Below are 15,298 nucleotides of genomic sequence, written 5' to 3' on the forward strand. Positions count from 1 at the left end.
AGAGATTTTTCTGTGCCAATGACTTCTTGATGCACCTTTTAATTTTTCATTTTGTAACTAGGACTGGTTATAAATAGGACTGGTATTTGATTGCCACTCATCAGTGTCAGCTGTTTCTAGATGGCATCTGTTCTGATGAGTCCTTGCCAAAGACATTCTAGCTGTTAAATATTTTGAATATCATCCTAGTTGTAAATATAATTTTACTGGCTTATGTTCATGAAAACAAGAATATTGCCAATTAGGAAGCAAATGATTTTCTTTAAATTAATGACTACTTGTTCAGCTTAGAAAATAAGCCATGTTATTTACATCTTCTTAGAAGCTTGCTTCATAGATGTGTGATCCTGACAATAAGGCAGTACTGTGATTGACAGGGGATATCAACAGACACATTTCCAAGCCAAATAAGTTCTTTAGTAATGAAAGACATAGATACCTGTGCAGAATGAAGTGCAGCTGTGGATAGTGCAATGTGTTCTCAGAGAGGAGCTACTTTGCAGGCCTCAGAGATCCCCACAGATCATTTGCTGTTCACAAAACCACCTGTGTGGCAAGAGGAAGCTGTCATGTGCTAGGAGCTCTCCCTGTTCCACTATTAAGAGATGTCATATCCTCCTGAGGACTGCAGCCAGATGCTCAGGGACTCTAGCAACATGCCTGTCTGCCACTAGGCACAGGGTCAAAGCTACGCTTGCATGTCCCTCAGTCCTTCTGTGCCACTATGTGAAACCTCCCTGGGTTCTCCAGTAGCTGCTGTCAGCATGCCCAGACTGCAGGCTCCAGTGCACCCCTGCACCTGAATAACCATTCTTCCTGCTTTGTTTGGGTTACCTATTTTGATGATATAAATAGTGGAACACAGAATTTGCCTGTTGCTCAGTTCTCTGCTTTTCAAAGCTTTGCAGAACTGAAAGCTACCCAGCTCTCCTTCATCTTCACCCTGCACCCAGGACAAGGAGAGATCTTTGCCCTGATGAGTTCCTTTCTCCACACAGATAAGGCACACTTTCTTTGTGTATACAGACTTTAAATTCAGTTATATAGAACCATATATTTATGGTTGGATGAACTTTCTTATTTGCAATATGAAATTTAGGGAAAGCAGAGGTTTTCATATACTGAGAGCTCTACAGGTCACTCCTGGTCTCTTCTGGGGTCCCCGACGATGGGAGAGACCTTCTTATGTTATTCTGAAAGTTTGTCAGAATCAACCTAGAAAAAGCATGCAAGAAGAAACTCAGGAACACACCTGCCTCCATGGGTATCTAGAACAGCATCCACCAAAATCACCTTCTAGCTGAGGGGCCTTCTCCTTTCCTGGTAACTTATTTTCCATTAAGTTCTATGTTCTGCTTCTCTTGAAGTTGGGGCTTTATAAGGAGTATCAGTAAACTTTCCCAGAGAACTAGGGTAAGATAAGCTCAAAGTGTATAATAGAGCATTCAGAAATCCACATTAAGAATGTACTAGACTAAGAGGTCAAGATATCTGCCTCCTTTTTACTCATCAGAGCACAAATGTCCTTTGCACATACAATTAGAAGGCAGAGAGATGTTGCTGTTTTCAGCTACATTCCAGTTTATCCCACACATGGAGGAAAAGGTTTATAGCTGCAAAGTGAAAAAACTTTGTTTTATTTCCTCCAAAATTTTAGCCTAGATTAGGAGGAATCTGTTCCAAAGCTAGGAAAACAAACAAAAACAAAAACAACACTGTTTTAAGTAAATTTGCTTTTAAAACTGAATTTAAGGAGTCTGTATTTTTTGAGATTTTTAAAATCATTTTACTTTAAAAACAATGCATGCTTAGGGAAATAAGTCAAATAAGCAAATAAGAAATAAGTCAAATAAGGGATTTAAAAAACTATCAGCCACTGTAACCTCTTTGGTTAGTCCTCAATCCTTCCCCTTCAATGTAGTAACCCTAATTCAGTCTTTCTGGGTAGTTTTTTTTCAAAAGTTTATACAAACTGTATCCTTGTTCTTTCTTTCTCTTTTTGTTTGTAAGTAGAGGATTAAATAAGACTCCAGGAGAGAATGTTTGAAAGTGATTTTTTAATATAATATATGTGGAGACCTCACCAGACACTATATAAAACTCTGACTTTCTGGAAGCTACTGGACCATTCTCCTCCTATAAAGGACATAAAGGACATAATGGCCTTTATAGTTAGTACTTTCCAGTGCAGCGCTGGTGGCCTCTGGTAGAGCTGTGAGAACATCTTCCTCCATGTGTCCCTATGCCTCAGGATCACCCGGGTCTCCAGCATGAACTCTCTCACAAGCCACGTGACTGGGTCAACGAAGGTAGGTTTTTCTTGTTTTTATCTATATTTCTAGGTTATTTTATAAAAGATTTTGTGAATTCACATTCATACAAATATTGATAATACAGTTTTTTAATTAAAAAAATGATGCTCTGTATTTTTTAAATCTGCACTGTCCTGATTATCAACAAGGTTGAGAATCTTATTTGATGCTTATTGTCATGTTTATTTCCCCTTCTGTTAATCCTTTCTTTCTCAATTTGTAAGTATTTTCATAACCTTATAGATGTAAACCTGTTATCTTGCATGTTGCAGATTTTTTATAGTATTTATTGTGATGTGTGATTTTTTTTCTTTTGGGGGGTTTCTGGGGATTGAACTCAGGGGCACTCGACCACTGAACCTCATTCCCAGCCTTATTTTGTATTTGATAGAAAGACAGGGTCTCACTGAATTGGTTAGCACCTGGCTTTTGCTGAGGCTGGCTTTGAACTCATGATCCTCCTGCCTCAGCCTCCAGAGCTGCTGGGATTACAGGTGTGATTTTTGATCATATAAATAGATAATCATATAAATTTCCTCTTATTATATTTCCTGGGTTTTATTTTATTGAATTTTGTTATTTTCTTTATTCTAATATCAAGCAAATACTTTGTAATATTTTTCAACTTTTTCTCTAAAATTTACAACTTTTTCTACTTTTTTTTTTTGGTCTTAAAATGGTTTCAAGCAGATGCTCTAAGTTTTAAATTATAATGCATCTGAAATAAAATACTTTTGTTATTTACTGTATTCCTGAATGTTCTTTTCTGTTTGAGGATTTCTTTTTATCATCTTCCAGTGGTTAATTTTTATATTTAGGTGTTCATAACTGTATGTTATTACAATAGACTCGCGGTATGTTTTGGAATTTAGTCAGGTACTTTCAGCCCTGCTCTGTATGTTTTTCAAAACTATCTTTTATTTGCCTATACTTTTATTTTTCCATCTGAACTTTAGTATATATAATTATATCAACTCCAATATAATTGTTTGATATTATTATATATTACTTATGTATATAACTATAAATAGTTATAGGTATCTATAACTGTATCTCTTTTATATGTGTGTATCTATTTCTGTCATATATCTATGCTTTTAAAATATAAAATCTTTCCATTAAAAAACATGGCTCTTTAAGAAAAATTTTAATCTTCTCCCTGTGTTTCTTTTTACAGCTCTTTGTTTTTGTGAATTTTTCTCTGAAGTTTTTAATATTTTTATTTTATAATAAAGATTTTCCCTCTGATTTTCAAGGTCTGATGTTTTATTTTAAGTTGGAGGCGCATATTTCATTAGCATATAATAGTAGAATTGTCAATATCTGTGTAAAAATTATGTCATTTTATATTCAAATTTAAGGAAAAAAAAACAAAGAAACACTGTAGATCAACTCTCCATACAGAACATTGCTCTTATGTGGGTGGAATGGCCCACCAAGAGTGGAAGAAAAGAACAAAAATGTGTGCAAATTCAATTAGACTCTGAGCTAATCCTTTCACTGGACTAAATCTTGGTGGTGAGGAGGAGACCAATGTTACCCTCAGCATTCTATCACCCCATTCAGGACACTGAGTAAGTTTTTAACATGAAAGTGTTAGTTGGTGAAAATAACTCTAATGTCCATTTAAATTCCCCAAATAAGAGCTAATAAAAATTTAATTATCATTTCCTGGGCTTGTCCTTAGTAGTGTTTGGTTAGAATGTGAATTTGTTAAATCATGTGGATTAATGTCTTGAATGATGGAATTCAAACTACAGTAAGGTGTTTTTAAATATAGAGGCAAGCCAATTTACTACATTATGTTATTTAACTGAAGTAAACTTTTACATCAATTTAAATATGGTTGTAACTTACAATGATGAATTCAACACATATGTTATAATTTTCTTTCAAACTACAATGTCTTCTTTCTTTCCCAATTGTAGAAAATTCCCATGCCATCAAATTTTTGGAAATATAATCAAAGTCTTTAACCTCTAATGGTAGCTATATAAAATAAGCATTTCTGTCTTCATTGTTTTGGCATTTTAATGATGGAACCCACTTATTGAATCATATACAATCACAATATAAGAATCTCTGACATTTTGCCTTTTTTAATAATCCTGATCACAAGGTGAATGTCAGTTATTCATTTGTCTTTACTCTTGTACAAGTATATGGTCTAGTGTAGTATTAGATAAGTAATTCAGCTCTTAATCATTGAACTTTCCTGCTCTTTGTCTAGCAGAGAACTTATATAAACTCAGTAAAGTTTTCAGTATTCATGGTTGTCTAGGAAAACCACAATTAGATTTTTTATCTCCTCCCAGCAGTTTTTAATAACTCTTTTGAGGGACCTGTGGTTGAACTTGCCATAGCCCACCAGATATTCAGTCTCACAGGAAATGAAAGGGCTCTTTAGGTGGATTCTAATTGCAAAGTTCCAAAGAAAGCAAGTTCATTGGTCTTACCCTAGGTGCCCAGAGAAATAGAGTAAAAATATAGAACTAGAAGCCAAGCAGTAAAAACATCTTATTGCAGGAAAATGTCACAGTTTTAAAACATAGTCCCCAAATGGTTTGGCATTCCTTCCATTGAGATATGAGTCCTATGTCCTATCCCTGCCCTGGAATTGGGCCCTGAGACTGCTTGATCAAGAGAACACAGTGGAAGTCATGTGGAAGCCATTTCCAGAACATACAAAATAAGTACTTCTATTTTGTTCCTTTGAACCTTCACCTTTGGGGTACTTACTATTTAAGAAATCTGAGTCTGCCTGCTGTGAAGAAGTGACCACAGTGAGACATTGGTGCTCTGTGTACATTTTCTGTCTTGACTGAAAGCCAGCATCAACCATGGGACGTGAGAACCCAGGAGTGCTTGAGATGACGTCAGCTTCCAGCCATCAAGTCCTTCTAGCCAATGCCCCAGACAAAGCAGATGATCCACTATGGTGTGCCCTTTTCAAATTCCTGAACATAAATTCTGAAAATCTAATAAAATGGTTGTCTGAAGTCTCTAAGTTGTGGAGCAACGTATTAAACAACAGAATAGTAACTGAAAAAGAAATTATACCTAAAACAATTTTGATGTGTCGGCGCAACAGTGAGAGTCACAACTGCTTCAAAGGTGGCTGGAATGGGGGTGGGATGCAGTCTGAAAATTATGTCAGGAAATTCAGATATGTCCTCTGGCCCAGAGATATATTTATTCCTAGACTGCAGTATCGTGACTGATCTGTTAATAATGTAGATGTTCAGCTGGGCTGGAAGTGTATGCCTCTAATCCCAGCAACTCAGGAGGCTGAGGCAGGGGGATTGCAAGTTTGAGGTCAGCTTGTGCAACCTAGGGACACCCTTTATCAAACTAAAATTTCAAAAGGGCTGGGTTGGGTTCAGTGGTAAAATGCCCTTGGGTTCAATTCCCAGTAATAATTTAAAAACAATAACAAACAAACAATAATCTTTTCTGCTAGGTTCATTGGTACAAATACTATAGATGTTCTAAGTTCATATCCTTAGATTTTTGTGCAAGATATTTGAATCTTGTGCTATAATTTCCATCTAGATTACGATGGCTCTGGGCTTTTTTTTTTTTTTTTTTAGTAAGAGATACAATTTAATGTCACTGACGTTGGGCCAGGGGCATGAGACAAGAAATCATCTATGGTTCCAAGATGAGTTTGAGCACAGTCCACTCCATCTCCATGGTACAGGTCATTGTTAACAGCAAGATTGACAGTTTGCACATAGTTTGGGTGCCATGCTGGTGGACTCTGCCTTTGGGGATAGTCATACAGCAGCAATGTGCCTACGTAACCCGTGAAGTATAAGATCCAACCAAGACTTGCTTTGGTCTCCTCTCTGAGGCCTTCCACACTCATGTTGAAGGATCCTGATCCAAAAGAGAAAGTGCATTGAGAGAATGACGCAGTCTGGCTGGGCACAAATCACGAGCCACTGAAGCAGGAACAAACTTTATTTCTGAACTCCACCAGCACACGCCACACACGCTCCCTGGGAACTCTCCAGAACGCCACCCACGCGGCTCCTCCAGGAACCACCAACCAGAAATCCCTCCTCCGACACTTCCCCAACCAATGGGAACTCTCTGGGAATCCCCGTGAGAACTCCAAAGTAGCAGGCCAAGGTGGACAGCAGGGGTCTAATATACACAGCTTAACATAACCATTATCATCTCAATGGCTTGCTGGCGTCACCTCTCAACCACTCTGTTCTGGCAAAAATGCCATGCGTCATTCGGACTCGGCTATGGCTCTCAACAAGAGAGCTCCAAAGAAGGGTGACAACTGAACCCTTCTGGACCCCTTGCTGTGAAGCCTCCTCTGCCTGTTTTACATGTCTTTAATTGAGTACTGAAACTATATTTTCTTTTCTTCCTTAAATAAAATGTAGATTTGTAAGCATTGTGGCTAAATCTGATGAGTCTTCTTTCGTGTCTGTTTCAGTCTTTTACAGGGGAAGAAATTTATCTTCCTAGGTTCAGTAGTTGGATCTATGGAAAAAAAATGACAGCAGATTAAAGAAGAAATGGTATACAACTGTATTAATTTTTAACATTATTTGCACAGGGGCATTGCAGGGAAAACAAAGTTAATACCGTCCAAAGCTGTGAGATTTTAAAGTTTACATAGCTTCTCAATAGGGGAAGTGGAGGGAGATATAGGTCGCTTGGAGGAGAGTTGGTGATTGTTGAGAAAGATGAATAGGCCCTTGAAAGAAGTGATGGGAGATCTGAGAGTGTGTGACAAAGTTTTTCAGAGTGTGGTGCTGGCTTCTGGATGCTACTCCTGTGCTGAGTTAGTCTTCCCAGGTACGTGGAACTCCCAGGGAGAGGATTTATGAACAGAGCTCCTTTTGGAAGGATCTGTCTTTAGGCAGATAAGGGGAGTTCAAAGAAAGCCTCTTCCTGTGTTTGGTGTTTTTCAAGTGTCTTCACCTCAAAATAATCAAATAACCTCAAAATATACCAAGTGAGGTACGGATACACAGGACAGCAGCATGTCCCTGACTTCTTCTCAGTCATATGTAGGGATGATGGATTCTGATCTCTGACACTTGTTGGCGTCTGACTGCCACTGTTAGTGTGGATGTCCTTAAACCTCTTTCTGGGCTATTTGAAGGTACATGCGTAGGACATGTGATATCATCCTTAGTCTCTTTATTGGTTGGATTCCTCTTTTTCTTATTCCCCTCTATGGTGACCTTTAGTCTTTCTTATTCTTGAAATCCACTGTGGTTTTGACCAGAATCAAAGGTTAAAAAGGCTGCTGCCAAGGTAAAATATAAAAGTACAAATTGAAAAGGTAAGTTTGAATTTAATATAACATTAACACTGTGGGCTACTAGGGAAATATCACAATTCCATTGTAGGAAATGATTTTTTTTTAATGACAGAGTCAAAGAAAATATTCTTAAACTCAAAAGAATGTACTGATGTTCTATTAATGTTCTCCCACCACGAGGGAGTACTCCAGTAAAGTTCTTCATTGTAGACGGTCTTGTTACAGTCATTGAAACACAATAAAAGCTTTAAAACATGTGGTCATTTCCCAGTATCCCAGTTCTCTTTCTGGATATCATTCCCCATCATTCTCAACTTACACACAATCATATATTTTTTTCCAATGCAATGTATGAGTGATGCAAGTCACTTTTGAATGAGAGTAATAGACCATGCACAAATTTTCCAAGTTCTCTCCGAAGATAATGGGAGAATATGACAAGATGAAACCTGGGTTCCTGAGCAACTACAGATAGCAGTGATCTCTGCTTGATTCTCCTTAATTTTGGTGTGAGCAAAATATAAATTTTGTGTATTAAGCCATTAGGTAGATGTTTGTTACTGCAGCATAGCCTAGCTTAACCTAGCTGATACAGGTTATTCCTATCTTAAATTTGAACTTCTGAGCTATTCAATCTTGTTGGCTGATTCTTCCATAAAAATTCATCTTCAAAAAATGTTTAAGTTTTTATTTTTTATTTGTGAATTTGAAATAGCATATTTTAAAACTATGTTTTTTTCAGTTTTTATATTGTTTGACTAGAAAATAAACTTCCTCAAAATACAAATATTGAAATCTAATGTTAAAATGGACTATATGTCTACATCTATGTATCTATATCCCTCTCTATCTATATAAACACACACACATATACACACATACACATATATATGTTTAAGTATATACGTATAAAATATATAAAAAGTCCTCTCTCTGTAATGTTTCTCCAAAGAAACATTTCTTTTTTTCTGGTTTTCCTGCAATGATGTGGTAACTATGTTTTCAATCAATGCCCTACTTCAGTGGTTACTGGTTACACCCATTTTTTCACAATTACAAAAGGAACACAAGCAACAATAATTTTGAAATTCATTACAATGCCAAGGTTTATATGCTCTCATTAAGCATTAATTGGTAGTTGATGGCTATTGCTATTTTTAACACCATTAGTTCATAGCAATATAATTAGTAACGCTAAGTACAGGAACCACATTAATAGCATTACTAATTGTAAATCTGGAGATAGAAACACAACATGACTGGTTAATTTCCAGGCAATATCTCATGATAATTAGCTGTAGGACATTTGTGCTGAACTAGAAAGGTAAATAATTTAAGTTTTTTTTTTACAATATTTTGTGGTTTACAATACTAATCTTATCTATTAATGTATGGATTGCATTTCACCTTTGAATATTAACTTTTCTTTTTGGTTCCCTTTTGGTGTGTGCTAAGCAATGATTCATTTGTCTCTGACAAGAAAAATGAATTGTCATTTTTAAAAAAAATTATCATTCCATACCCTAGTTGCAAAAAGGAAATCTCTTAAATGATTTTTTGCTTTTATGATATTGCAATTGGTTCCCAATATTTAGTGCAAAGCCTCTTAAACATCTTTGCTATGCCTGCTTTCTTTCCTCACTTCTTTAGCTGGCAAGGTTTATAAACCTTTTCAAATGCAGTTTCATGGTAGTAGAACTAAGGGGAAAGTACTCTCAAACAACAATAAGTAAATTAAGAAAAACTAAGCATTCCATAGTCACATTCATGTTTGTCACTGATTCTTTCTGCTGTCAATTATAAGAGCTTTAAGTCTATAATGCATACAAAAAAATGTGGAACAATTTTCAGTTGTCTTTGCTTACTAGAGGACAGGGTTTAGAAAGCAATTCTCTCATTTTTTTTTCTTTTCTTTTTAGAAGAATTTTGGTGGAATGCCTATGAGGATATTGGGAACAATAAGACGTAATGATATAATCAAAACTATCTGAGTCATTGTGCAAGATATTTTGAAGTAGACTATTTAATTTTGTGTTCAGCCTTCTAATATCATTTTTCAGTTAAGCTGTGAAGCTCTTCAGTGACAACATTGATAACGTACCATTTCAGGCATGCCTTTGTGTTTTGCTTTTAGGTTTTTGAATAAACTAGACTACATTTGCAAATACTAGATTTCCTCTCTTGACTTGGGTTTTCTTTCTTCTTTTCACATCTGAGAGTTGCCCCGTGTATCTTGCTGCTCTATTGGTAAAGAGAAAAATGGCCCAAATTGATGATTCCAGCATGTTGAAACATGAATGTCAGTAGATTGTATGATTTATGATTGGACATCAAGGAAAGTGAATTGAATTAGTTTAGAATATTAATACGAATCCACAGACTCTTTATACAGCGGGGAAAGAGGGGAAAAGAAAGACACCTGAGTGGTGAAGATTCTTGAAGAGTCTATTTTCCATTTTGGCATTTGAGGATCTGTGAGAATCTGAGCTTTATTATTCTTTCCTGAGCTTTCAACTCTTGAATAGAATGTGTGTTAACGTGTCAAAAGGTGCAATGCTATTATTTAGTTGTAATTAGTTAATGATTAGATCGTTTCTTTTGGCAGGGAATGCCTTCACAGATGAAACAGCCTTCTAAAAAAATACATAGATAAATAACAGGAGAGAAAGCTCTAGGAAGGCTTGTGAGTGAGGGTGCTTTTCCATCCGTGGCTTTAGCACATTAATGTGTGGTGAGTTTAAAGAAGTGGCGTGAATAAGCTGCTTCACGGTACTGTTGGTAATATTGACTTTTATGGACAATTTAATTTGAAGTCTATAATATATGATTTAACACAGTACTGCTTTCCCAGAGATGGGTATGAAGACGATCCCAGTTCAATAAAATACCAAAGGAAAGAAACAAACTTTCATCCTTCTGGTGATGGTGAAGGTTAGTAGAAACAGTACTACTACTCTTAACTCTCACCAAGTCATCATTTTTACAGGTGATAATTAATTGGCTGGAAGTTATTATTACTGGCAAACCTCACATGATGGAGTGGAAGAGGAGTATTTTAACTTAATAATAAAATGAAGATATTTTCCCTCCTAAAACTCAGAGGCCTGAAGTTTGAGAAGTTTGTAGCATTACCCAATTGACTTTGCTTTGGGTTTGCAATTCGGGAACTGAAACAGAGTGGTGTTGTTGTTGTTGTTATTGTTTCCTTCTCCCAATATTTCATGTGTGACCTAGAAATCCAAAGCAGGTAACAGAGAGGGGAATGGCTTATTGTACTCCAAGTACTGTGATTCTCATGCCGTCTGCCCCACAGCATGTAAGTTTCTAGAGAGCCTGAAGTCTCCAATAGTCAGTTTGCAAAATAAATAAATAAATAGAATAAAATAGAATACACCTGTGACTCTGCTGTGGGAACAAGGCACTCATGGAATGGAGGAATGTGGTGTGACTTGAGAAAGATCAGCCCATGAAATGATACAATATTTAAATGGTGACAGATATGCACTATCTGAAGCAGATGCATGGGAAGCGACAGTCTCAGTGATGCCCCAGCAAACTCAGACACCACTTGATTGTTCCAGACCTTTATTTATCTGCCAGCAGATGTCCCTATAAGGCAATAATATCTGAAAGCTGAAACAGCTGATTATGAAAATAAAAAATTGAACCACTCATCATATTTCCAAAGATTCATGGGATTAAACCCACCATGGACTTCAAATGTTTCCAGAGGTAGATAAAATGCACTATAGTACAAAAGTAAATTTTGTTTACTTCTGAAGACCACATGGAACAAAATTCTTTTTTGTAAATTTCTAGATGTCCCCAACATGTATCAGCTCTAAAACCACTCTCTGAAATAAAATAAAATTCCTGATTATGTTATTAGTTATACTTTAAGTATCCATTAAATGTCTCAATCCAAAAAGCTAATCTGAATTTATTTCTTTAAATTTGATTTTTAACTGAGAGTATTCCCTTCACACATTTTAAAATTAATATAAAAATTAATGTGTTCCATGGGATATTACTCAACTCACAGACATTCCAAAATGCATGTACAGTATAGAGATTCTGGCGACAAGTCTTGAGGCTGCCCAGGGTGTTGGGGCTGGGGCTGAAGGATGCAAAGCAGCAATTTCTTCCACACTCTAGTTTCATTCTCTGTGCTGTGCTACTTCTTAAAAGGTGGAAAATGGTATAAAGCAAAGTTATTGAAGGAAAGTTAAAGCTGGCTTACAGAGTAAGTCCTTCATTAAGAAAACAGATCAAAATACAAAATCAATATCAATACTGATTGGCATTTCTGTTTTTAGAAGGAAATAGGTTGATTTGGTGTTCTTTTCTTAGATTAGCAAAGGCTATAGAAGTCAGAGAACTGGCCGAAATAAAATAGAAAATTATACATTTTGAAGTTAAATAGACTCACATTTCTAACGCTCTTTGCTACTTTCTAACAGTGTCTATAAGGGCTTGTCCTTTGGCATACCTAGCTCATGCGTCTTCATTCGAGAATAACAATAGAAGTCTCTAGGAGTTGGTGTGACATTAAGATAATTAATAAACATATGGCATACTGTAGAAGGTCAATAAATAATAGTTCCCTACTTCATATTTTTTGATCAGTTCCTTTACTTTTTAGGACCTCAGTAGATCTTAGTTGACTTATATTTCAGGAGAACTTTCCACTGTTTCCTGTCATCAGAATTAGAGAATGAGTCATTGCCATGGAGGAAGCGATACTGGTGCTGGGTCCAGAAGGATTTTTGTCAGGCAAAAGCAGATTAAATAAAATGTTTAAAAATTATTTTCAGTAATAGTACTTCTTTAGAAATTTCAAAAAGCAAAAGTTGGCATAGATGGTGATTCTCTACTGCTGAGGTCAAGAGTGACCTCCATGGATCCCATCTGCCCTCGGGTTCCTTTCTAGGAATGAACACAGTCAATGTTGCAAATCCAGGGCCTGCCTGGCACACAGTGATAGACAATCCATTTTTTTCCAAGATAAGCAATTGTCAATACTATTTTATAGTATTTCAACAGGCACTATGTTATGGTAATATAGGAGAAATAAGTTTGTTACTCAGCATGGTGGCAATACATAACAATAATGCACTGTGTATTTAAAAAAAAACTAGAAAAAAGAAACTTGAGTGTTTTCAACAAAAAAATGATAAATATTTTAGGAGCTGGATATACTTAGTTTGATTTGAACATCACACATTGTATACATGTACCAAAAGATCACACAGTACTCCATAAACAAGTACAATTTTTATGTCATTCATTAAAAATTAATTTTAAAAATACCATTTTAAATCAAATGGATTAGAAAATTGACTTCCTGTGTATTTTTTTTAAGAGAAAACACAGGTCTTAAAATGAAAGTTCTGTTGGCATTGAAAGAGTTCAGAACACGTTGTCTCACAATACGCCACTCTAGCATACCGATTATTCTGAGTTCAAGAACTTTGAAAAGCGTGGGGCACTCGACTTTTCTCTTCTCCTGAAAGTAGGGGTGAGCTCCTGAGTAGAAAGTTCATTTCCTGCAGAAGGAAGACATGCTTAATTCCAGAGACTGGGAGTTGAGCCCCAGAGACAGGCCCAAGAGAGATCCTCACAGACCTCACTAATCTTGAGCCTCCTAATTACTTTTTGCCATTCACTGTGCCCATCCTTTGTCATGTTGTGTTGTCACAATTTACCACTCTTTGTCCAACCTAGTGTAGAAGTGCTTGGTTCTGTCTCTTTGAGTCTTCATGTTAGGACTTCCATGTACATTTAAACTTTTAATAAATAAAATGTGTATGTTTTTCTCCTGTTCAGATGTCTGATTGTCAGTATAATTCTTCAACCTGAGGTAGGAGTTTAGGGTTGTCAAAATGGCAGAAGCTGGGTACAAAAAAAAAATGCTAGCTGGAGTACAGAAGGGTTGAGTTGCGATGTCCCCATATATGACAAGACCCATTGTCATGACAGCTTCCACCACTGAGAGATTATCTCCATGGCAACTCCCACCACAAGTTCTCTATTCTAACTAGGTGAAAATAAAGTAACCAATAAGAAGAAATAAGGCAAGATCTTCAATCATATCCACAGGGAGGAGACCAAGGAGAGCTCAGCATGAAGATCAGACTCACCCAGACATGGGAGCCTCAGCCCAGCTTTCTCCTGGGGCCCAATCAACTTTCATTTTCAATAGATTTATGTTCTACTTGTTATTTCTATATGTATTGATTAATTCTTTGTTCAGGTTACCAAGAAACTGGCTCCAACTGGACCCCCCATTGGTATCAGACCTAGCCAGAGAACATAAGAGTGCAAAGGGTACATTTTTCCTCCTCTACAGCATGTATTCACTCTCCCCTTCTGCAGTTAAGGGCACTTTGGTAAAGATGTAAGAGAAATACACACCATTGAGTCAAAGAAGAGGCGCGTTGGGGTGATTGTTTTAATTATAATACTAGCAAACTGGATGTTTTTTTCCAGCTAAGTTTAGAAAAAGTTTTCTCTGTGTAGAAGCTCTAGTACAGCTATGACTATACATTTATATACGGTTCTTTATTTTTGGAAAAAAAAATTCTTGAGAGATAAATATTAAAAAATGTACCTCCCCCATAGCCCACATATGGGCAGAATAACACAGATTAAGGGATCTGTACCCATACTTATGTACAGAACACTACTTACTCACATGTTAGGCCATATGCTTCTCTTTATGTATGTCAAGTAATATGGTAAATAAAAAATGAGGAAAGAGCAAAAAATCATGGGCAAATATATTAAATATACTCATAGGAGAAATTAGAGTGATACAGTGAAAAAGGAAAAAATGGTGGCCTTCATCCCATGATTCTTTGAACAACCAATTTAAAGGAGTTTACAAAATTATATACAGTATAACAAAATACAACCAATTTAAAGGAGTTTACAAAATTATATACAGTATAACAAAATACAAAATGAGTGACAGAAAATGACAAAAGAACACTAAAAGTTAGAAAAACTAAGATGAATCCAGAAGTCAGATGAATATAGAAAATGTACACCATAAATCTCTGCACGCATTGTAGTGATAAACTGAAATTTTATCCTGAGCCTTTTCACAGACAGTGCAAAGAGGGATGCAGTCATCTATTCACCCCCTCAACAAGTATCTGAGCATCTGCTGTGTGCCAGCACTATGGAGAGAATGCTGACCCCTTCCAGTGCCCAAAGATAGATAATGGACAAAACAACTGGAGGAAATAAAGCATAATCTAGATTTGGAAATTAGTGTAAAGCAAGGGAGAAGAATTGGAATATGAGACAAAAAGCCCACCATGGGCAGCCTCTAAAAGGGTCTTGCAGAGGAAAAGGAGGAAGAGAGAACTGAGAAATCAAACTTCTGACTTCAGCTATTCCTAGCCACAAGGACAGTTCCTTAACAGCCCCTAGACAAGACCAACCCCAAAAGGCATCTCCTCTTGCACCAATAGACCCTCACCCCAACTCTTGTGTTGATTAAGATTTAAAAATATTTTTTCTCCAGATTTACTGAAGAAGGCAAGATAGAGTAAATTGGCTCCCTTTCTATTTCCCAATCATCGCTAGGGACAGATCAAGTTCATACAAACTTGATGGTTGCCATGAGCAACCCTCTCTTGGGCCCCCTCCCTCTTCGAGAGCTCTGCTAGATGCTTTCTTTCAATTACTC

This window comes from Marmota monax, unplaced genomic scaffold (assembly GCF_021218885.2).
Source record: "Marmota monax isolate L192 unplaced genomic scaffold, Marmota_monax_Labrador192_F-V1.1 WCK01_AAM20220418_F8-fsc00022, whole genome shotgun sequence".
Taxonomy (NCBI): domain Eukaryota; kingdom Metazoa; phylum Chordata; class Mammalia; order Rodentia; family Sciuridae; genus Marmota; species Marmota monax.